The sequence below is a fragment of the Cydia amplana genome, chromosome 8 (assembly GCF_948474715.1).
Source record: "Cydia amplana chromosome 8, ilCydAmpl1.1, whole genome shotgun sequence".
In the NCBI taxonomy this organism is placed as follows: domain Eukaryota; kingdom Metazoa; phylum Arthropoda; class Insecta; order Lepidoptera; family Tortricidae; genus Cydia; species Cydia amplana.
The window spans coordinates 12,883,893-12,908,165 of NC_086076.1; positions in this window are offsets into that span (position 1 = coordinate 12,883,893).

The window sequence follows — 24,273 nt, forward strand, 5'->3', positions numbered from 1 at the left end:
TGAGTGAGATACGATATTTCAAAAGTAACCAGTCTCCGATGACATTGAATTTGGCACTTGTTATGGATAAAACAAAGAGGGTGACCATAAATGTCGTAAATAAATTAAAACTTTTTTTAAACAGTGTAAAATTAATTAAAGTTAATCTCACAAATACAGGTACGAAACAGTTGTTTATAACTTACTGTATGCGTAGGCTTGATCTTGCTCACGTCTCCTGAATCATCCTGTATTCGGCGGGCATCTCTGAAAAAAAGGTTTTCGTCTATAGTCTATGCTGTCATATTGTCAGATTAAGATTTAGGTTAATATTTATGATAATTTGGGTCGTGATCAGTGTTCATATTATGCATGCAAACGGAAAAAAACACTACTTATTAGGTAATAACAATATCTTTAATGTAATTTATTTTTATTTAGGTATGCTCCTTGGTCGTGAAAATATTTAAGTGTTTCGGTAGACTCCTGCGGAGGCAACTTCTCCGATACAAGAATGTGCTCAAGCGCCACATGAAAAACTGTTGACCTCAACCCATCGCATTGTAAAGAAGAAAGGCTGCCATCCGCTCGAAATGGCGCTCAATAATACAGCAAATTTAGAATTTCATCGACTTCTACAACGTTAATGACCTACTTAACGTGATGTTCGACGAGATGATCACCCCCAACCACCTGTGGCGATCAATTATAATTACCAAAATAGTGTGTTCACGTGCCCCTTATGTGCGCGAGTCTTCGTAAACAAGATAGGCTACGTGAGTCACTCAAGAGCGCACGAGCGCCACCAATACCGGAGTTGAAGCAGTTGCCGTGCCGTGGCCGAAATCGACCTGGAGAGAATTGGATTGATATTCCATAGGTTTGTTTATGTATTTAATCCATTTCAAGAGAAACAGACGTACGGACAGACAAAAAAGTAATCCTATAAGGGTTCCGTTTTTTCCTTTTGATACCTCAAAAGCGTGTAATTTTCAGTGTTCAGTAGTCCCTCTGAATTTTTGAAGTGAAAACTTTAGCGGCGCTGGGCACTTTTTGAGGTGGGGAAAAAAAGATAAACTCGAGACAGCGTAAGGTGACCGTAAGCCCCGTAAGGTGGCCACTCATAATTTAAAAGGCATTTAAATCAATAAAGAAAAACTTAATGTTATTTAACATTTATGTTGCGGACTCCTTTTCAAGACTTTACCTATGTATAAATAATTTGACGTTGTCATGACAGTATGTAAATAAACATGTCAATGAAAAAGTGTGATCTTATTTGAGAATGATAATAGTATATAATAAATAAATAGAATACCTCCGCTAAACGTATGTATCGTGTTACCGGGCGTCGGTAACATAGGGAGGTGAGTTTTCACTTCTATCGGCACTCCCGTAGTGCAACGGTTGTTGCTTGTTTAACGTGGTTAGTTATTTATTGAGAATAATGAGTTTATCGATGGACCAATCACTTCTTAACGCAACTGAAATTTGCCAGTTGCAGCTACTTATATAACTAGGTACATACCTACTATAAATAATATTTTAAACACTGAATTTCGATTTGATTTTGCAGGCGCAGTCGATCGATTCAAGGAAATCTGCTTGGAAGAAGAATAAGGTAAGAAACAAATACCTAATTAATCATAACGTGACGCTTTATCCGGTTTTAAAATAAAACACATTCTCATTGAATTTATTACGTTCTCGGATTACTAAACAGTCAAAGAAATAATTAAGTAAATGTAAATTAAAAAGAGCCAACCCCGGATACCTCCTCTTCCTTCTTGAAATTGAAATCGGTTAAAAACGCAGGTGATTTCAGTTAGCCGCCATTCCACACATCTATATTTACCTTAAAACTACATTTAGCTTGCTAAGTAAGATAACACTATCGTGTAAATTACATGGGGCTTAATTTTGTGTGAAAAAAAAGGATAGGTATGTATGCAAAAAACAAAGGTGCAGTCAGCATACTAGGTACTGAAGTAGCGTATGAAACAACTCGCCAAAAGTACCTATCTGTCACCCTCGATTATTACCAAATAGAGATATATCTCGACAGTTCGCATTCAAAAGTATCTGCAACAGTGGCAACCGTTTAAATGTTCTATGTACCTATATAGAGAGACATATCTCATTAACACGCTTTTATTAGGTCGACCTGTATGTAACTATGTAATGGAATCTTGCAAGTTCAATTGGATCCACTTCCCGGTTTCCGATTGAGCTGAAACTTTGCATACACATGTACCTAAGTCGGGTGACAATGCAATATCCACCATCGAGCGAGGGTACCATCGAGCTGATCTGATGATGGAGACAGGAGGTGGCCATAGGAACTCTGTGATGAAACAACGCAACCTAATTGTGTTAGGGGTTTTTAGAATTGTCTCGATGAGTATTCGTTGTCTTGTCTATCGTAAGAAAAGTACAGTCAGCGATAAAAGCTTGTACCAAAAATGAAATTTTTGCCAAAAACTTATTTTGTTATATTTATGTACCATCTGACAAACTCAAATTGAAACATATTTACAACCTACATTTACCTGTGAAACAATTAAAGAGTGAAGAACACAGTAGGTACATATACATAATTGGCTGACCCAGCACACGAGCCGGTACACAGCGTAAATTTCACACAATTTTAATTAAGGCTACTGTTTACTGATCCTAATGAAAATGCGACAATTCGTAATTTTGAGGGTATGATTTGTTGTTCCAATTTGGAAAATTTCACACCTAAATTCTTTATTTCGTTTCGGGTTTGTTTGTCCATTATTGTGAAAAATTGTGTCGCAATTTTGTGTTTACGTCCAAATAAGTTTTTGTTTTGCGTTGTTTGAAATACGGTTTTCTTTTTAATTGAAATACCTACCTATTTTTTATGCTCAATAATTACACCGTAATCCTCATGTTACTTTATGAAACATGATGAAATTGAATGTGGGTACTTCTATCTATCTATAGTGTCATGTGTGTATTTTCTGAAGCTATTGTAATTATAATAATACCTATATGCCAGTAAAACAAGTGTAGATACAGTCCTCTTGATGAGCGGTTCCTGTAGGTACCTACTATATGAAAATTCCTTTTAAACATGAAAGTTTGTTAGGTTAAAAACATTATACAATTTGAAAACAATTAGATTTGTCCTCCTTGTAAGTTCTTATGTATTATGAAAGTTTACCTAAATTGGGGTAACCCGTAAAAACATACTAATAAGCTTTATTAGTTAATACCATTGAGATTAGGTACTAATATTGGGTTAAGTATACATATATAAGTAGTGCACTTTTTCTCGACGTTAGCACAGGCGGTCTGTATAAACACCGTAAATTGCTTTCTCTAGACGTATCACTGCAGTTTTCCATACACCGAGCACTTAGCGGCACCGAAATTCGTTCACATGTGCACGGTCACGTGTGCAGACTTACGGTGTGCTTAGCGACGCGCTAAAACCCTCTACGTACTTCACATCTCCGGCGATTCAACGCTGAGTTTTGAAACTTACTGGAGTTTATGCAAAAATGTGACTTTTGTCGTTAGGGGGTTGAGTTACCTGCTGAAGTTGCCTGAGGTTAAGTGAGGATAAGAAATGCAACGGAATGTTGCAGAAAATATTGAAGGTTGACTGAATCGCTGGCTTTGTAGCTTTTTACGTAGGTAATATTCTACATTATTACCGCTATCGTCACATTTCATGCGATAGGTACGATATTCAACTCATACGTATTTTCAATATTCTTGGCGTTAAATTAGCTCTGTCTATTCAACGCTGAATTAATCATAAAAGCTTAGCTAGGTTGCTACTTAAAGTATGATTTTATTTTAAAGAGGTTTATAACTAGTTCAATAATATACATATAATTTTTTCTAAGGTCCCTAAGGTAATTGCATTCTTTATTTATTGAAACATATCACGAAAGAACGCCCACAGTGCAATGACTTTTATAATTTATTTCAAAATATAACCACTTGCAAGAGCTATAAATTCCAATGAATCAGGTACTAGCATAAACCATATCAAAAAACGCAAGTTTTACGATCCACTTTAGAATTATATATCATGAAAGTTTGGATTAAATTTCCGCAAATTACTGCTCTTCTTTCTTTGACGCTAGTAAAAGCTCAACAATAGCAATCGTAAAAATTCGCAATAGAAGCGAACGCGTGCTCGAAATAATAATCACGGACTTTAAAACTGAAAAGCTTCATAAAATTGAAACGAGTGTGGCCAAATTGTACTTGAAACTTTTGCTTTGGGAACTATTCGTTCGTAGTAGGTACGTCAGTTTTAGAGAATTGTAACTATGCATTTTGTTTGTGTAAAAATCTAATTCCGATGTAATATTATCTCAGTTATCTGATCTGGGTAGGTATGTCGTCCCTGCTTATAGTTTTTATTTATGTTTTATTTACTAAATGATTCGCGACGGTTTCTTGGAGTGTCTCATTTATTTTTCTTTTTTACATACTATTAATATTTATTTGCCCATTTAACATTTATCGAACCGCTTATACAGAAGTAAGTTGCAGGCCTAATAATAAATAAAACTCAAGACGTCATTAATGCACCAAAATTTAAACAATTATACTTATTAGTGCTCAGCAACCGTGTTAAACTTTTCCATAAGTCATTTATTTTAGTAGCTATGTAATAATATTATATTGCACTTTCCAAGAAAAAAAGCGTGCCAGAAGGAGCACTTAACTAGGACTGTAAATGCTTAATTGTATTTGCAGCGGGGTAATCCGCAATTCAGGCACAGAATTTAAAATGCCCGTGTTATATCAACATAAGTCGCGATATTTCAAAGTCCAAGTTCAAGTATCTCGCACGAAATTCCCACGTTCCCCCGGAAGATAAATCTTTTAATGTAGATAGCGGTCCTCTGCAGAGCATTATGTGAAAATATCTTCGGTGATGGCGAAAATAAGAATAAGCTTGTGTGTTACAACTGCGCTATTTACTAGTGTAGATCAGCAGATCATTTGTCATCCTTGGAACATTGAACATCGTTCTTCAGCTGTATGAGAATCAAAAATGGAAAAATACAACGGCGTGGACAATGTTTGGTACTGGGGGCTTATTTGGATTTATAACCCACGATATCAATATGCATTAGGTAACATGTATTGGTGCGAGACGAATGTACTACGATTTGTATCATATTTTAAAAATCCGAATAGGTTTTCGTTTAGCAACCGAGATGGGCCGAGTATGCGATAAAATGCAAACAGCTTACAATACAAACAGTAGCAAAGTATAGTTAATGTTTGTATTTCTCGTAAAATATCATGTACTTATACTTATGTACCTACATATTATTGGCTGCGTAACGTCACCTTCTTATTTACAGTCGGCATAAATGCTTAAATTAAATATTATTGACACTGTTGAAATAATTAATTTTGGCAGTCGCTGCTCCATTTAACCCAAATTAACTGAAAATAATAAGACTATAACACTTTAAACTCTCGCGTTTTGTACACATATTTAATTACACATATAATTTCATTGTTTTTACCTTTAATTCCGACGTTTCAGCTGAGTTGCACCAGCTGTGGTCACGGAAAGACTGACGTCAACAAATGTCAACGGAGATATTAATAAAACACCACTAAACTACCCGAAATTAGTTAATAAAAATGTTCGGGGTAGACAAAGAAATTGCAGCTACCCGTCAAAGTTTAATGTTTATTGTCCACGGCACGACACACAACACTCACAGTATCCGCACACTGGTCCGAAGATATATCCGCTGGTTTCAACATTTGAATCACTGGTCCCCAAGTAGACGATAATTTGTACCCGTCCTCTCGATTGAAATTTTTAGGGTGTTTTTTAATTTCAATCGCCTCTCTCACGATCCGCGTAATTTCGGGTAGTTTAGTGGTGTTTTATTAATATCAACATAGTACCTGGAAGCGGTGATCTTAATGCGGATCCCTACCTCACTCTTGCTGCAGCCAATGCAATGTTACCTGCCCACTTGTATCCTACAAGGAAAAACAGCTGTTTGGATCATGTACTTCTTAAAAAAAATGCAATGTCTATTACATTAATTATAGACTCACTCATCACTGACCATAACCCTGTTATACTCTGCTGTAGTCACAAAAGAAACTTAACCAAAATAATGCATAAAAAAACTATTTTGGACGAATCAGCATGCATAAACGAAATTTAAAAAAGAGATTTTTCTTCTATCTTGTCTATTACTGACGCTGAAAAAGCTGCACACTCGCTTGTCACTACATTAACTGAAATTATTAAAGCTAATTCTAGAACTATTCATATTACGAGCAAAATGCGAGCTATCAAGCCCTGGATGACACCAGGTCTGTTACGTTGTGTTAGAAATCGTGACCGTCTTTATAAATTAAGTAAAAGAAACCCCTATGACCATTTGGCAAAATTAACGTACACACGATACAGAAATTTTTGTACAAACCTGCTTAAAAAAGTCAAACAATCACATGAGCAAATGGAGTTCCAAAAAGCGAAAAATAATCCAACGTGGAAACTAATTAAAAATATAACTAACATTGATCATAAGACTTCCTCTCCAGAAAACCTCTTATCGTTGAATGAAAATCCAAAAACCGCAGTCAATTTGGTTAATGAATATTTTGGTAGTATCGGGATGAAGCTCGCCTCAAAATTCACTGAGAAACTCAACCATTTTGAGAACCCACCTCAGCAAACTTGTAGTCCAGCCAATTCTATGGCGCTAATCGAAACGGATAAAGAGGAGGTTGAACGCATTATTATGGGACTTCGAAATTATGCTGTTGGTTGGGATGGTATATCGGTGACTTTACTTAAGGCCACGCGTCACGTTCTTGTGCATATAATGACTCATATCTATAATCTTTGTTTGTCATCTGGAACATTCCCCCAGGTATTCAAAAGAGCTCTTGTACACCCTATACATAAGGGCGGGGACAGAGACAGTGTCAATAATTATAGACCTATTTCCGTATTAACTACGCTCTCTAAAATTCTTGAAAAAATCTTAAATTCTCGTTTAATAAAATATCTTGATACATATTCAATACTTTCTGATAATCAATTTGGTTTTCGCAGGGGGAAGTCAACAGAGGATGCTGTATTGGCTCTCACAAATTCCATTATAAATAATCTTAACTCTAAACAAAAATCTATTGGAATTTTTCTTGACCTGTCCAAGGCTTTCGACACTGTCTCCGTTCCTATACTTCTGGGTAAATTAGAGGGCGTCGGTGTAAGAGGAATCGTACTTGATATCTATAAAAGTTATCTGAGTAACCGTACGCAGCAAGTTCGCATAGACAATTACACAAGTGATGAGGTGACTCTTTCGTTTGGAGTCCCTCAAGGAAGCGTCCTCGGGCCAACCTTATTTTTGATACATGTTAATGATTTATGCAATTTGGCTATCAATAATGTAAAAATTTTTGCTTATGCACTACTTGTGCAAGCACCAACATGGGAGGAATCACGCCTCCTAGCCGTAAGCACATTAAAAATTGTGATGCAATGGTTGACAGCCAACCTACTGACAATAAATGTTAGCAAAACTACTTATGTCACTTTTGCTTCTAAGGCATCATCCTTGCCCATGTCTCCTATGCCTGTCTATGCTCATAATTGTAACCCCAATGATGCTTTATGCAGCTGTAGTGAGATAACGCAATCAAGTAGTGTAAAATATCTTGGCGTTATAATTGACTCCTTAATGACCTGAAGTGATCAGGTAGAAGCAGCGGTGAGTAGAGTAAGAAAACTAATTTATGTTTTCAAGACCCTTAGATCTGTTGCTGACCAATCAACTCTTAAAATAGTATACTTTTCACTGGCACAGTCTGTATTAACGTACTGCATAACGGTCTGGGGCGGGTCAGGAAAAACTAGACTCCTGCGTTTGGAGAGAGCTCAAAGGGCTGTGCTTAAAGTTATGCTTCGTAAACCTATCCGATTTCCTACTTCTGAATTATACGCAATGGCTAAGGTCTTAACAGTCAGAGTCAGTAATTATTTGTCCTTAAAGTTATTCTACGTAAACATATTGATATACCTTTTACTAAAAAACGTACAAAGCGACGCGCTGGCCGCATCTGCAATCTTAAACTTACACATTTATCTCTTGTTAGACGTAATTATGACTATCTTTCGGCTAAACTTTATAACAAATTGAATACTCTGTTAAACATTCACCAACTGTCATGCTGGGAATGCAAGAAAAAAATTACAAACTTTTTACAAAATCTCAATTATGATGAGACCGAATTACTATTTGAATGATCACACCTGATTATGTCCAACAATAAGTATCTAATAATAATAAATATTTATAGATTGGAATCATTTCATAATGTAAATGCGCTCTGTAACAATTATCATAACCTTACCTTATCGCATGTTTAATATTGTGTTTAAACTAAATTAAAACTAATATAATTATAAGTAAATTTAAGTTTACTAAACTTGTATACTTATGTATCTGCTAGATACAGAACATAAAAACCCCTGTGTCCCGAGGTGGGCGTAAATAGCTGCGACACAGTTCACACTACTGCAGCTGTCTACGATCAAATAGTTATGTAAATTTATTTTCTTATGTTCAATAAAAACCTTGAAAAAATCTTGAAAAAAAAAAAAATAAGACTCCCGCTTGTAGCGAACAAAATGTACTGTTGTATTGTATTATTATACTACTCGTATCAGTAAGTATTTTACTCACCCAGTTATTCAATTTGCATAATAAAATTGCTCAATTTAACTCAACTTTATGGTTTACTCCCACGAGCCTTTACCATTTTAGGAAAATATTTCCCGGATGTAAAGAAACTTTTATGAAACAAAAAGTTTATGTTTATGCAGGAGCGTTTCGCTCACGAGGTTATGGCCTGGCGATAGTTCGTATATGACCATAATGTTCTCCGTAGAGCTGTTATTTCCATTAAAACGCTTATCTTCAAGATTCATGGCAAGCCCCGGCAAAAATGATGGTCGTTAAAGAAATTGAATACCTACCCTTTAGTCATGTTTAAACTTACACGTACATTGTAGCTGGCATCTTTCCGTTACGCCTCGCAGTTTTAAAATGTTCATAGATTTTAACGGGCTATCCAAAATGTTGATTTGATAGTTTTGGGTAGATGTAGGTACATTAGGGTGGGTCGATTTTGTAAAAATAATATTTTTAATGCTGGGTACGTTTAAAAAGTTGCGTTTTGGTCTGTTTAGCATCAGAAAAATAATCAAAAAAAAAACCTATATAACTTTTAGCCCTCTACCATGGCTTCAATATTTCTAAATTATATATTTTTCGACGTTTTTATTTTTGTATCTAAAATGTGTCCGAAAGCTTTTTTATTTAATTTTATAGTTTATTCATTCATTGCGAGTATCGGAACGTACATTACAATGGTCTTTTTTTTAAATCATAGACAAAAGTAAGCTTTCTTGCGTCAAAACTGTCAACTCAATTTTCGCGTTACCCGCCAATTTGTTCATAAATTTGTCAAATAGTTGTTTTCATAACTCATTAATAGTTTTTAAGTAAAAATAAATAAAACCAAGTGAAAATCTTATTAAACATTTAGAAAACCCTATAATAATTCAACTTTATTCAAGTTTTGTTCATAAATATGAGTGCTAAGCAATCTACCGTCAAAACACGAAGTGAAGTTACTTGCCCTTTGTTTGGACCACCTTCAGATCTTAACGTGAAACTTTTACCGACGATATCAGACACTATTAAGTATATACTTATCGTAAGACACCGTATGCAAGATCTTAATTCCGGAAAACAACCGTCAATAACCCATGTTTTTGCTTGTGTGAGCTGCGACATCGAGAAGATCTGGGCTTCCGCTTCTATTCCTACTGTAAGTCCCAAGAGAATAAAGGAGTTGTTAAAAAAGTATTACGACGAATACTTAAAGGTAATACGGTACCCTAAAAGTAAAATAAACGACAACTATAGGGATAAGTTGACGAGCTTTAAAAACGGCTGTTTAACGCAACTTTTCGACATTGCAGCTTGCAAGTGCACGATTGTACTGAGGACCGATTATTGTTCCTGTGCTAAACAAAATAAAGTACCAGTCATCGAACAAAAATTTCTACTAGATCAACGATCTCACAGACAAATGATTATAGCTGGTGTAGACAAAATTCAGACTCAAAAAAATTGCTCAAAAATTGAAAGACAGCAAAAGTTGCAGAACCGTATGATGGATTTTTATAACTCTCAACCAGGTCTAAGCTCCAACCGAAAAATAGCACGTACTTCGCTTGCTTCACATACTGATTCGAATGCCATCATAGATACTCCATCTGTAATATCACTGCCGAAGACTGATACACCTTATAACACCCTAAGATTGCCAGAACTGGCGAAGACGTGTGATCGGTACGGAATTTCAAATCGATCCGGAGCTGCAATCGCAACTGCTGTGCTGCAAGACGTAGGACTTATATCTCACGACGACAAAAACTTAGTAGTGGATAAAAACAAACTATGGCGGGCTCGAAATAACGAAAGATGTAACTTGCAGGAGAATATGAGTCATGATCAATTGGAAGCGATTTATTTTGACGGCAGGAAGGACAAAACCTTGCTTATCGAAAATTCGAATGGTCGCTCCTATCGTAGACTTACTGTGGAAGAACATATATCGCTTATAAGTGAACCAGGCTCTTTATACTTAGGACACACGACACCACGAACAGGAACTGGCAAAGAAATTTGCAATTCAATCGTTGAATACTGTCAAAGCCACGAAATCGACTTAAATGAATTAAAATGTATAGGTTGTGATGGGACTGCCACGAATACTGGGTGGAAAGCAGGAGTTATTAGATTAACTGAGTTGAAGTTGCAAAAACCATTACAGTGGCTTGTATGCCAACTCCATGCCAATGAGTTGCCTTTACGACACTTATTTTGTCAGCTGGATGGAGGCACAAGTGGACCTAGAGAGTACTCGGGGCCCATAGGAAAAGCTCTAGAAACCTGTGATAAACTGCGTGTAAAAAAGTACGCAGCTATTACTAGTGGTATTACTGATATAGACCAAAATGTCCTAAAATCTTTAAGTACGGACCAAAAGTATTTGTACGAAATGTGTTGTGCTGTGTCGACGGGAACTTGTAGTGCAGAACTCGCAAATAGACAACCTGGAAAGATGGCTCATTCTCGTTGGCTTACCACAGCAAATCGTATATTACGATATTATATTGGATGTGAGAAACCGTCGAATAAATTGAAAATTCTAACAGAATACATTGTCAAAGTGTACGCACCGGTCTGGTTTGAAATAAAGAAAAAATCGTCGTGTATTTATGGAGCCCACCACGTATTTAATTTAATACGTTTAACTAGATCATTCGGTGACGATGTGAGGTCTATTATTGATCCAGTAATCCAGAGGAATGCTTTTTTTGCTCACCCTGAAAACATACTGGTGGCTATGATATCGGATGAGAGAAAATCTGTGAGAGAACTTGCTCTAAGAAAAATTTTACAAGCAAGACGACAGCCAATCACTGGTTCTGTCAGAGTGTTTAAATTGCCTCAGCTCAATTTTAATGCAACTGATTATATAGACATGATAATCTGGGCTGAGTGTCAAGTTACACCTCCGCCGATTATGAGCCATGTGTCTGAGGAGGATTTGCAGAAGATGATAGATGACGTCTCGCTAGCTCGAGATGTCGTTTTCTCTAAGTTTCCCTGTCACACGCAAGCAGTAGAACGGTGCATAAAACTTGTAACGGAAGCATCGATTACGGTGGCTTCAAAAAATGCACGGGATGGACTTATTCGGACCAAACTGAAATCCAGATCTGTAATGCCATCTTTTGACAATAAGGCACAATACAACTGCTAATTTAGTTAAAATTCAAGTTTTTCAACACTAAAACTTTCGACATTATGCATTTATTTTGTAACAAAAATGGCTTATTTATAAATAATTAGACTATGTTTTATACAATACATGTGGTTTTTATTATTTAGTACTACAAAAAAATATAAATAATCATACACGAAACTGACGTCGAATATTTCAATAATTTAAAACTTTGAGCAGCTGTAGAGGGCTAAATCATATAACGAATCAACATTTTTTTAACTGAATATAAGAGCTTAAACAAAATAGCAACTTTTTAGACCCCCCCAGGTACGATTTACGCAAAAAAATATCTTTTCATACAATATCGGCCCACCCTAAGGTACATGGGTTGTTTAATGTTTACATTGTCTCTTCTCTTTTCTGTCCTATTATTGTGTCGTTGCGTTTTTAAACATATTCAATTCGATTTTTTGGCCTTATTCGACGAAGACGTGGTTCATATCCATATTCCTTAAAAAATACTCTGGATTTGTCCAAAACTTACGTAGTCCTTCTTTTCCATTCAAATCGGGTCCTCTATTTTTAGTGAAATGGTCTTTATTTCGTCCTTTTGGTTCGCATCCTTTTAGATATTGTCTAACCCGCAAGTGTCTTAATACTCTTAATTTACGAAATCATACCAACGAAGCTTAATAATTTATGACGATTATGGTTGATGTTGCAATTGTGCTGTTGGCGTGCAGTTTCCATACAATATGCAGTAGGAATAGAAACCATGTGTATCGGACCTTAAGTATTCGGACCGTGATTCCTTTGTGTATTTTATTCCTGCTATTCAGAATTAGAAAGATAAATTTGACGTGTACGGTCATATTCCAATGAGTACCTTGTCGTCAAAACAATTTTGCGCATTCGCTATTCAGATCTGGGGCGTTGTTTTAATCGGTGATCCGTGTATCAACTGTTGTTTATAAAACGCTTGTTGTTTTATGTAACTCAGACAGGCCACGTTCCGTGTCAATTTTTATTTTGTTAGTTAATCTCGAGCGGTTGTTTATTTATGTTGTACCACCCTATATCGCCTCGATGCCTTCGATATTGTTAAACCGTTTATCATCTGGTGTAGCGGTCACCAAACATAGCCTCGACGGACGATCGATCGTATGAAACTCACTTAAAACAGTTCACCGGTTAGTGATAAGGTTAAATGTTATACTTCGTATACCATTAAGATGTCAAAACTCGTTATACATCGTTGGTGAAGTATTCCTAGGAAAAAATACTACCTAGCTTTATAGCTTAGGTACCACCTTGGTAGGAGAAGATATTGTCATTGGTGGAAGTTTGGGCGCGATGCGCAAAAATGATGCTATGCATAATTTGTAATGAAATGTAAGCACTTAGTTGGGTAGGTACTGAAATATGTTTTGCTCCTCAGTTGCCTTACTCTCGCCACAACGTTCCTGCATCCTTATTTAGCATATATTTACAATTTGCAATATGAAACTACCAGTGTGGCCAGTTATCCTGGTTTTTACATACTATACCAAGGACTTCATTATTCTCTCTCCCCATAAAACTAAGCGAACGCGCATACAGAGTTAAGTAACTTCGTTTATTATAATTCTAGAAGGCACATAAAAGGATTCCAGTGTAAACAGCGTCGAATCAACACGATGAATTTATCTACAGGGAAATCTTCTAGCGGAGTGCAAACAAGTCTCGAGAAAAAGACTGGTAAGGGACGTGTGATTCACTGGGCTAGAAAATGTTAGTTGATTTTTAAATTTCACACATCAATGCCTGCCTTAACGCGGGGGCGCGTCGCCGTCGCCTGTTCGGCTGTGTACAAAATAAATCATGCAAGCTTTTTCTTCGCACTTTACGGATGCGATTGGGTTTCAAATCAATTTTACGTATGCTTCCAATGTTATAAGATAACAAATTCGGTTACTTTGAAATATAATATTATGGTTTGGGTCATGGGTTTACTTACCTACGTCAATCTTGTCTAACCTAACTCATCATTTTTTTTTCAATTTGAAATAACCGAATGCTTCTTTTAAGTTAGGAAGTGGTGAAATCTGCTTATTTAATAAAAGCCTTAAACTGTATTTAAATGCGTAAAAGCCAGTTATTTAGATAAAGTAAATGCAGGTGTTCGTATTTAATGTTTTAGTTTAGAAAAGATTGTGACGTAAATGGCTCGAAGACGGTAAACACAATGAACAAAACTGCAGTTACCTACATTCACAAAACTCTTTTGTCACGACTGTAAACTCGATCAAAATATAACTTGATATTGAGATCCATAGCAACTGTACGATGTCTAAGTTCACACTTATACCGGCTCAATTGAGGCGATGGGGTTAGTGTTGAGAATAGCCTAGCTAAGGTGTATACACGTAACGCGCTTCTCTATTAGCCATCGCCTAGCTAGCCGATATTGCAGGCGCCAACATTCTCATTTCTCGATATTGTGTAGATGAAGTAGAACAAAAGCCGATACGATGTAAAGTGTCTCGTTACTTTCATGAGATTGTCGTTTAAATTTTAAGTAATCGACAGTACTTTAAACAGTAAGATTAATTAGGTACCTATTCCATTTACACTTCCATAGACTTTCCATTTGAAATTAATATAAACACTTAAATAGTTTAGTTTCCGGTGAAGCTGAATTCGAATAATAAATACCTACAAAAAGCTGGATCGCGTCGTCATAATGTTTCGTGGTAGGTATACAAATTGCCATATGAAAGAGAACTAAAATATAAATCTTCGGTTATCAACAGTAACTAGTATCTAATTAGAACGTGAATTACGTGAGTGGTTGATGCCTTTAATATAACTTTAGAAGTTACGTTCCACGGTACCATAAACGAATGGGCAAATAAGTTAAAACTTACAAATTAGTTCTTATTTGTTTACTCCGCTATAATTGAATTAAAGGAAGATTAAACTCCCACTAGCTGTGCTTGTAGTGTATTGTTTACTTATTTCATAAAACTCTTATCTTACTTAATACAACAGTTGGATAATCAACCTTATTACGTGTTCTATAAAGGCCATTTTCTAAAATAAAAAATATATGTTAAGTAGCTTGCGCACACTTTTAGCTATGCAGCCCCCAGTTTTACAAGTGCATTAACTTAATTACTTTAGTATGCGGAACACTTGATTCATGTTTCTTTGGTGAACGCTCTATTCGCAAGTTTGTCAAAATAAATTTGCATCAGAGAAACGGTGTACATTTTGGGTAATAGCATTAGAGGAGCATTTAGTTTTTCCTTTCGTAATATTAAACTTAATTACGTAGCTCACTTTAATATGTACTTTAATTAGAAAACTACATTTTCAACTCGAGTCATTTCAAATATTTTTATGCCTCACTCACGCCCACCGCTAGGTCCGCTGGGCCTTTGCTGTAGGTAGTACTCCTGTCAACAATCATCGTAACGGATCGATACATTTCGCACATATAGGTAAGTATACATACGTGTACAAGTGGCCCATTACAAAAAATATATGTCCATATGTAACACTCATTTATTACATTCGATCTGTTTGTCTAACTGTATGTGAAAGCTACCGTAACGTTTATTCTAACATCACTTTACTTACGTTTAGTTTCACATAGTTTCGTAGAATGTAGCCCGTTTATTGTATTTTCGTCCGTCTCCAGCAGGAATATGTAGAAAAACATTTATTTCTCGGAAATCCGGAGTATCCTCATATGAGACGGACCCCAATACAATTAAAGTACAATCATCGCAGCCATTCTAGTACTTGACCGCTGCCAAATATCCTAAAGATTGAAGCAGGAAACCCTAAATTGAAGTGAAGTTTTCTCATTAATTTGATGACGTCGATCCCGAGCCCGACCCGTGTCACAAGTTACTTCATTAGTTACGCAACTTGCTGAAAGTAATCCTTGGGAATTACGTTTTGTAAGACACGAATCGCCAAAATTATTCTGACGTCTGTGCTTCTTTTGTTTAACTCTGCTTAGCTAAGAAATTGGGGGTCGTTAGCGACTATAGCGACCGTCCTACCCGCCCCTGCTAACGATATTAACTGGACTTTAGCGATGTTTCTTCTACATTGGCGTTCGTTGCAAATAAAACTGTACTTTAAATAGGTACTGTGGCGAGAAGCACTCGGATTTCTGTTACGTATATGTTATGATATGCAAAATAGACAATCGTAAAATTAGAATTTAAAATCAAAGCTCCGTTTCAGAGGTGTTTTTGTGTCGCCGAACGAGCGCATAACTTCATGCGGAATATTTATGTCGGGTGACGCCACAAACAGGCTCACGTTTATATTTACCGCCAAGATGTTGTTTACTGCACTCCATTTGCATTTTACGCGAATTAATTGTTTTTTGTCCATTTGATAGGACGAACTTTTGTTTCCACGAAGCGTAAATCGCCGCATTAGAATAAGTTAGCCGCACTATAATTCTCTCGCAGACTGTGCTTATCTTGAAGACCACTAAAACAATTTGAATGCAGACTCCGCTTTTATTAAAACATTTTTCAGTACTTTTAGTGCTAATAACTTTCTATGGCTTGTAATATTTTATACAGAATAGAATAATTTTAGCTTATTAAGCATCTGTGCTAGATACAAATATAGCGGCATTAATTAAGTCAGTCGGGTTATATCTTGAGAGTTAGTTATGGCAGCGTTGCATTGCATTAGAAATCTTATTCCGCCTGTAGAATGGGATCATTAGGTGGCGTGGCAAGCTCGAGTTTAATTGATCTAGGCAGGATGATGGATGCGAGTGGATGCGGCAGCGGCGGGTTGTGTCGGATTAAGACGAATCTAAGTGCTGCTCCATGAGATGGCTCCCTTCGAGCCGGCTTGCCTCGATGCTTACCCGTATCAATCTCTAATGGCGTCCGTCCTTTAATAGCATTATAGCGCGGCACGTTTATGTTTCGGAAACATCAGAATAAGAATTCAAGTTAGAATTCAATTAGTGCGTCATTAAATATGATTATAGTAGATTATGTGACTGCTAGATAATGCCTAATAATTATGTGTACATAAATTGCCTTATTTACACATGTAGGTATTATAAGCTCTCCATAATATAATGAGCGATAATTGATGGTACGGTAGTTTGTAACGGTTTACCGTTATCTCTAATTAAAATCCTATGAAATATAGTAAATAAAACTAAAACCTAAATATAATTATAAATTACCATAATACACATTATATACAAAATTACAAACAAAATGTTATCCAAACACACAAGTTTCTAGATAATACTTATTATGAACGACTTAGCGCCACTTGCACCATCCCACTAAATCAGGGTTAAGCTGTTAAACCGTTAACCAAGTGTCAAATTGTACAGGTAACCATAGTAACTCCAGCTATAACCGGTTAACCCCGAGCTAGTGAGATGGTGCAAGTGGTCCTTAGCAATTACTTTATAATTATTATATCATTAATTAAGATGTATATAATTTAAGTGTTATCTTATCCCGTAATGTTGTCCCTTAGCCGGCTAGTTAATTGTCATTAATTAAATTTGAAGCAAGTACTAAAAGAGCTTGTTAAGAGGATAATATAGTGAAATGTAGTTTGCGATTTAAGAGCTTAAGCCACGGAAGCTGCGCTGATGACAAGAGATTTAATTAACTTTAATAATAAAATACTAGCTAGGCATCATTTTCGCAGTAAACATTTACGAATTGTTAAGAGAAAATGAGAATTTCATATATTAATGTACCAACTCCTTTTAGTAAGGATTTCTGTTATGAATTATTGGAACTTTTTTATGAGATTTCTTGTTCATGAGATTAATGGGTTTTCTTTACAGAACTCTCGAAATCGTCACAATAAAAAAATGTAATACGGCATAATAGCGGTTATGAAGAATTACATTTAAATGCTCCCAACAACATCTGTTCGCTTAACCGTTTTATTTTTGTTTTTCACAAACGAGTCATATTATTACGATTTCTTTGTTATGAAAGAAACAGTCGCCACCAAAGCCGGGAAATAAATTACTTATTTTGGCGGGAATGGCATCGTTTTAGCCACGGCTATAAAGACATTAGGATTGAGTTCTCCCGTGGTTCGCCGTTGCCGGCGGTAGATATAATAATGCACATAAAATTCCCCACCGAGAGCAGTGAGCGAGCGAAGTTGCCGGCATTACGTCTTTGAGTTATTCAACGTCACGTACACGGTGTACTAAACTAGTGATGTCACACTACAGAATGTGACAATAATGTTCTACACTGCATACACAAAGAAAACAAAAAAGTTACATAGAGAGGTAAAGCATTTGGTTTTATTTGCTTGTAGAAAAGTCAAAGGATTTATTCTGCATAATGAGCGCTCCGACTTATATCCGAGAATAATATGCATTTATGAGTGCCAATTTCATATTTGGGGTTAGTAAGAGAAGTTTTCGATTTGTATAATTTTCATTTCTAAATAATTTTAATAAATTTACCTCCATCTTCTTCTTCATCATTCTTACCCCATTATACCTAAATATTGAACGATGTGAAAAACATATCAATTCGTCTAAAGAATACCTAAGAGAAATGCTTTTCCCATCCCTACCAATAATATTATAAATGCAAAAGTAACTATCTGTATATCACCTCTTCAAACTTAAACTGCTGTACCAATTTAGATGAAATTTGTGGAGATGATTTGAGTTCCAGGGAAGGATATAGGATGGCCTTTATCACGGAACGGATATCCTTATTCTACGCAGACGAATGTCTTATAATAAAATGTTTGAGTAAAGGTATTTTTAGCAAACGCAAATTTTAGAAAAATAACCGAATTGTAGCCGATGTTTTAAGCTGCGTATAACATTACCTACTGTAGTTACTTAGATGTTTCCCAGAACCCAATTTCCTTTGTAGTACCAAAGTTAGGTGTCTGGATTTGGCATGTTTAAAGTTAACATTTTCCCTGCCCTAGGGCACGCGTGGCGTTTTGCCCCGTCCGCGACGCTGTTGTCGACACACATCCCATGGATATTACCCGTGACCCCCGCTCGAAATATGGTAATCGCGATTGCCCCCGTACGATACATACCACCTACGCGATGTGGTTAACAGTATCTTTAAATTTCAGTTTTAAATGTGCTTATTCTTTCTTGAGTTTCTATTTACTTCGACCATTAAACCGAGATTTATATGTATGTCTGTTTCTTATAATAATGTGTGTAATATCACACTTTTTGGCTGACTTTTCGTATATCTTTTCAAAACCGAGCCTTCCTTTTATGAGGTCACCTCATCGCAAGGCTAAATGTTTATGGTTTTAATCTTGCTTTTAGGTTTCTGGAAAACAAACTTAAGTTTCTACTTTGTGTGTGTGTGTGATTCTAATGCAGTTTGATTGAATTTGCATGCTACAAAGTTGGTACGACCACAGATAAATAAGACAAGTATGCTTATAAAGTGATGCTCACTCCGATACATCAGTTTCATTACTGTATTACACAAAATTTTAAAACTTATTATAAATTAGTTTTTATCTATGTACGGAGTGAGCATTCTATGCGACTTATAATGCATGTTGTTTCACTAAACGGAAGTAGAATTATGTGTATAAAAAAATATTTTCATGAACTTTTGACACTGTACGAGTAAGTACGGTAGTAAAATAGTCAAATGCAAAATTAATATCACTGATACGGAACATTTTTCTATTAAATATGGTGCATAAATTTAGTCGATAGCAGACCACCAATTCGCGCCCATCGCGCGATAATCCCGCGCAAGTCGAGTGGCCCTCTGACATGTTGCCCGACGTAAAGCAGCGTTAAATTGCGTTCGTATTCCACTGCACACTTAAAATCACGAGCGACTGCTTGATGGATCTGTTCCACGATCAAGTGTATGCATGAGCTAGGCCGTTACAAAGCGACAAAGCCGTATGAGTGTATCGCTTTCGTGTAGCCTTACGTCATTCGTCTTTTGAACAGGACGAGTGCCTCCGAGCTAAATTAGTCCTTGCGCGGCGGCCGGAACGCTAACATTAGTAAACTCATCCGTGTAGATATGTAGTTCAGTTGAGTTTCAATGTAGTTCTGTTGCGTGTTAGTGTACGGGGTAAATTAATAAACTTGTGCACACGTCTGCTCATTCAACTGATCGTCACTTGACGAGACTATTCCAATTACAGAGTGGCAACTATGCAGCGGCGGAACGTTGCGGCAACGGCGGGGTGCAGGAAAACTACATTAATATAACGGATGTGAAATACATTCCATCCAGCTCAATTCTAAGTGTAACGCTAATTACTATCTGCTGCTGTGTCTGCTGTAAAGTTGAATTTGAACATATTCAGTTCCATGAAATAATTATGTTTATAATTTACAACAGTAGGTACACAGGTATCAGTGTTGGCCGAAAGTTAATGCGAATTGAAAATGTTGGCCATTAACCATTATAAATTGAACCTTAAACCGTATCGGACGATTATAGTTTACGATTCAATTTATAATGGTTAATGGCCAGCATTTTCAATTTGCATTAACTTTCGGCCAACACTGACAGGTATGCTTTTTTTTAATAATATAAATTAAGGGTCATACAACTATACAATGTTTGAACAAATAAGCACCTAGGTAGTACGCAAAAATAAACCAAATCTCATTTTCATAAAATTACATTACATAAGCTATTATATTTCTGCACACCTCACTAGTACTTTTTTCTAGATATGATACTAAATAACGTTATTGAGGACATTGATGAAAATATTACCGCCGGTAAATCATTCCTAGTCGAAAACCCCAGCCAATGTAAACATTTATTACAAACCAAAGAAAATCAACGTAGTCTAACTTTAATTACGCAAAATATATCATGCAATTTTGATAATTTCCAGGTTTTTCTAGCTAGTTTTGAAATTGAATTCGATGTTATCATTTTAACTGAATGTTGGCTGATTGATGGCTTGATACTACCCACATTACCCAATTATACATGTTATTCTACTTTAAAACGAATTAACCAAAATAGTGGTGTGGTAGTATATATTAAATCCGAGTTAAACGTCAGAGTGTGTGAACCTGACCTTGAAGATGCCAACTGTTTACTGATTAAAATTGATCAAGATATTGCTATTATTGGTATATACCGACCGCCATGCTATAGGTATTAAAAGGAGATAGATGACAATTGCGTGCGACGTCATGCTACGTCACCACCGCCGCCCCTCTCACAAGCCTTTATAAGCGGGAGCACACCTCGGACCGGCCTCTTTTTCTGCACCAGCAACGTTCAGTAAGGGTTATTTACGGAAGCCTTTGTCAATTCTGTACATTTGTAGATTTCTGTGTAATTTTGTTGTTAATTACTGAGATTACTTTAATATTAAGGATCATAATTGTGGAATTTAAAATAAATAAGTCGATTTGTTTTTAATATTTTTATTTAAATCCTGGCCATCGCTAAAATCAGAAATGGGATAGTGCCTATCGCCTATCGTAGTTTTTGATTAGCAGCAAACATTGATTTAAGTCTAAAGTTTTATAAATTAACAATGGCCGAAAGATCCACTCGTAATAGGGGTAGGAGTAGGCAGAATAATCAATCAGTTCCAGGAACGGACGGCCTCCAAGAGCAGCTTGGCGATATATTGGCGCGCCTTCACGCGCTTGAGGGCAGCGCGCCGGTGGTCCCGAGCCCGGCCAATGCCGCCACCAGCCACGTGGAGCCGGACGCCAGCCACGTGGACGCGGCCAGCCGCCTGGACATCGCTGCTCCCGGATCCAGCTCGCAAGCTCCGTCGTTGACACCCGGGGCAAGTGCTAGCACCGTCGGTGAACCAAGTGGGAGTTCTTCCGCAGCACCTGATGCTACTGACCGTCTCATTGGGGCCCTTACCGCATTAACTAAAGTAAGATCTAACCATTACTACATTTTAAATTTTGATCCAAGTTTGCATGACATCGATTCTTGGTGTGAAGAGGTTGAAAGAGCACGTGATATCAATCGTTGGGATGATTGAAAGGGGACGCTCGTAGTTGGCTTAACGAGTGGGTTACCAACGATCGTTCGTGGACGAACTTTAAATTCGAATTTAAACCGTTGTGCTCGCGAAGAATCGATGTTGCTAATATTTTATTTAGCGTCATGTCTACAAATTCCGACAGTTATACCACGTATGCAGAATATGCAAGACGTTCGTTACTAAGATTGAACATAGTAAAAGGTTTAAGCGACGAGTTAACGGTTGCTATTGTTATACGAGGTATAACTGATGCTCAGATTCGGGCTGCCGCGACTAACGCTCAACTATTGCCCAGAGATCTTGTCGAGTTTCTTTCTATTTATACAAAACCTAATTCAAATATTGCTCAATCATCCACACGCCAATCACGCAGTAGGCAAATTGAATCAAATAACCTAAAACGCGGTAGTAATTTTAATACGCCCAATCGTGAATTAAAATGTTATTCATGTTTTGAACTAGGCCACCTGCAACGATTTTGCCCTAAACGATTTAAACAGCTTGAAGACCAGAAAAAGCCTTCTGACACCTCGTCTAATACCACTGCGAACGTTTGCTCGTTTTGTAAAAAACCGGGTCATGACGACACTGTGTGCTTTGCTAAGAAGCGATCCGAATCACGAAGTTAAAATCATGTTAAATTTTTGTCGAGAATTAACGGGTAGTTCGGACGAGTGATATTACGACGGCGGTAATAAAAGGCATACCTACGGATATTTTTGTTTGACAGCAACAACAGTGGGTCTCGCTTTTATATCCGTGCTTAAATATTTAGTTTTGCGCGGCATTGGCGGCAATATCGTTTGCACTGGTGGTGCAACATTCCTATTACGCTTTGAATGTTTTATCTATTTGTTCCCCTGAGTATAATACTAGTGTGCCCGTGATAATTGGGACAATAGCTTTGATTGGCGACTGAGCATAGCATATCTTTGCTTGAATGGTAAACATTACGTTATTCCCTTTTTCTAATACTAACGGTAAAAAGGAAGTGTTACGTGTACAATTCAGTAAGTCACTGCTGATCAGTCCGCTTACCGGGTGAGGTCATGACTCATGAGAATTATTTTCGCAATTATTTATAACTGTAACGACCGTTTGGTTGAGGTTTCGTTGATACGACTGTTACTACAGACTAGATACAGATTGAATTGACAAGTAACATTCCTATTAATTAAAGACCATACAAAATGTCTATCGACGAAAATTTGATAGTGCGCGTGATAGTTCGTGATCCATCTAGGTATTATTCACGAGTCGGTCACAGTACACTAGCGCGCTCTCCGCCGGGTTATCAATTACCTACCTAACTTTAAGTCGCATGAAATCACGTCAGGTTAGGCCGAGCGAAAAAATCCTTGATCGACTCTCGATGTACTACAAACGTAAGTCATATTTGTCATATTTGACCGACCAATTCTTGGGCTAGTCGGTTATTTCTGGCAATACATGCCCGAATATGCTGCTACGATGGTTTGGATCATACTGCCTGAGTCGAAAGGTTTTAAATGCGTTTCATTACGTAATAGTCTATGCATTTCAAATATTGTTTGCCTAATGACTAAAGAAGACTCAAATATGATTTATTTTCACAATAGCATTGTTAAAGTATGTCAATTTAAGTATGCAAAAATTGTTTTCCTAATAAGTACGTTTGGATATTGTTTTGTGGTTATGTTAAGAGTATAGGGTCTAGAATACATTGTATAACTCCTATACTGAAGTTGCTACATAACATGCTTCGCAGAGGTCACCGACTAAAAATCGTCTGAAGCGAAAAGATGATATGGTTTTTATAATTAAAACTTCGCTGAAGCGAAAAGATATGGTTTTTATAATTAAAACTTCGCAGATGACTGGCAAGCTCAACTCCGGGTGCGTGGCCCTTACCGCGTGACGGGAGTGTGTGATCCACACGGTCGCTACAACCTGCGACTGGCGGCCCGGCTCCTACGGCAAAACAACACAAACTGCAGCTGAGCGTTTGGTCATTTGGCGCGGAGAATGGACCCCAGAGTCATGTGCCGCCTTCTTTGACAGTGAGTAAATGAAATTGCATTCTATGTAGCTGTACATGCAAACAAGGTGCCTCTGTATTTAGTGCTACATAGACAGACACGCTAACTTGGTGCCTCTGTCCGTGTATATTTAAGGATACGCTAACTTGGTGCCTCTGTCCGTGTATTGTTGTTTTAGGATACGCTAACTTGGTGCCTCTGTCCGTGTATTGTTGTTTAAGGATACGCTAACTTGGTGCCTCTGTCCGTGTATTGTTGTTTAAGGATATGCTAACTTGGTGCCTCTGTCCGTGTATGGTTGTTTAAGGATATGCGAACTTGGTGCCTCTGTCCGTATATGGTTGTTTAAGGATACGCTAACAAGGTGCCTATGTCCTTAAAATATAAGGGTTAAGCTAACTAGGTGCCTCTACCC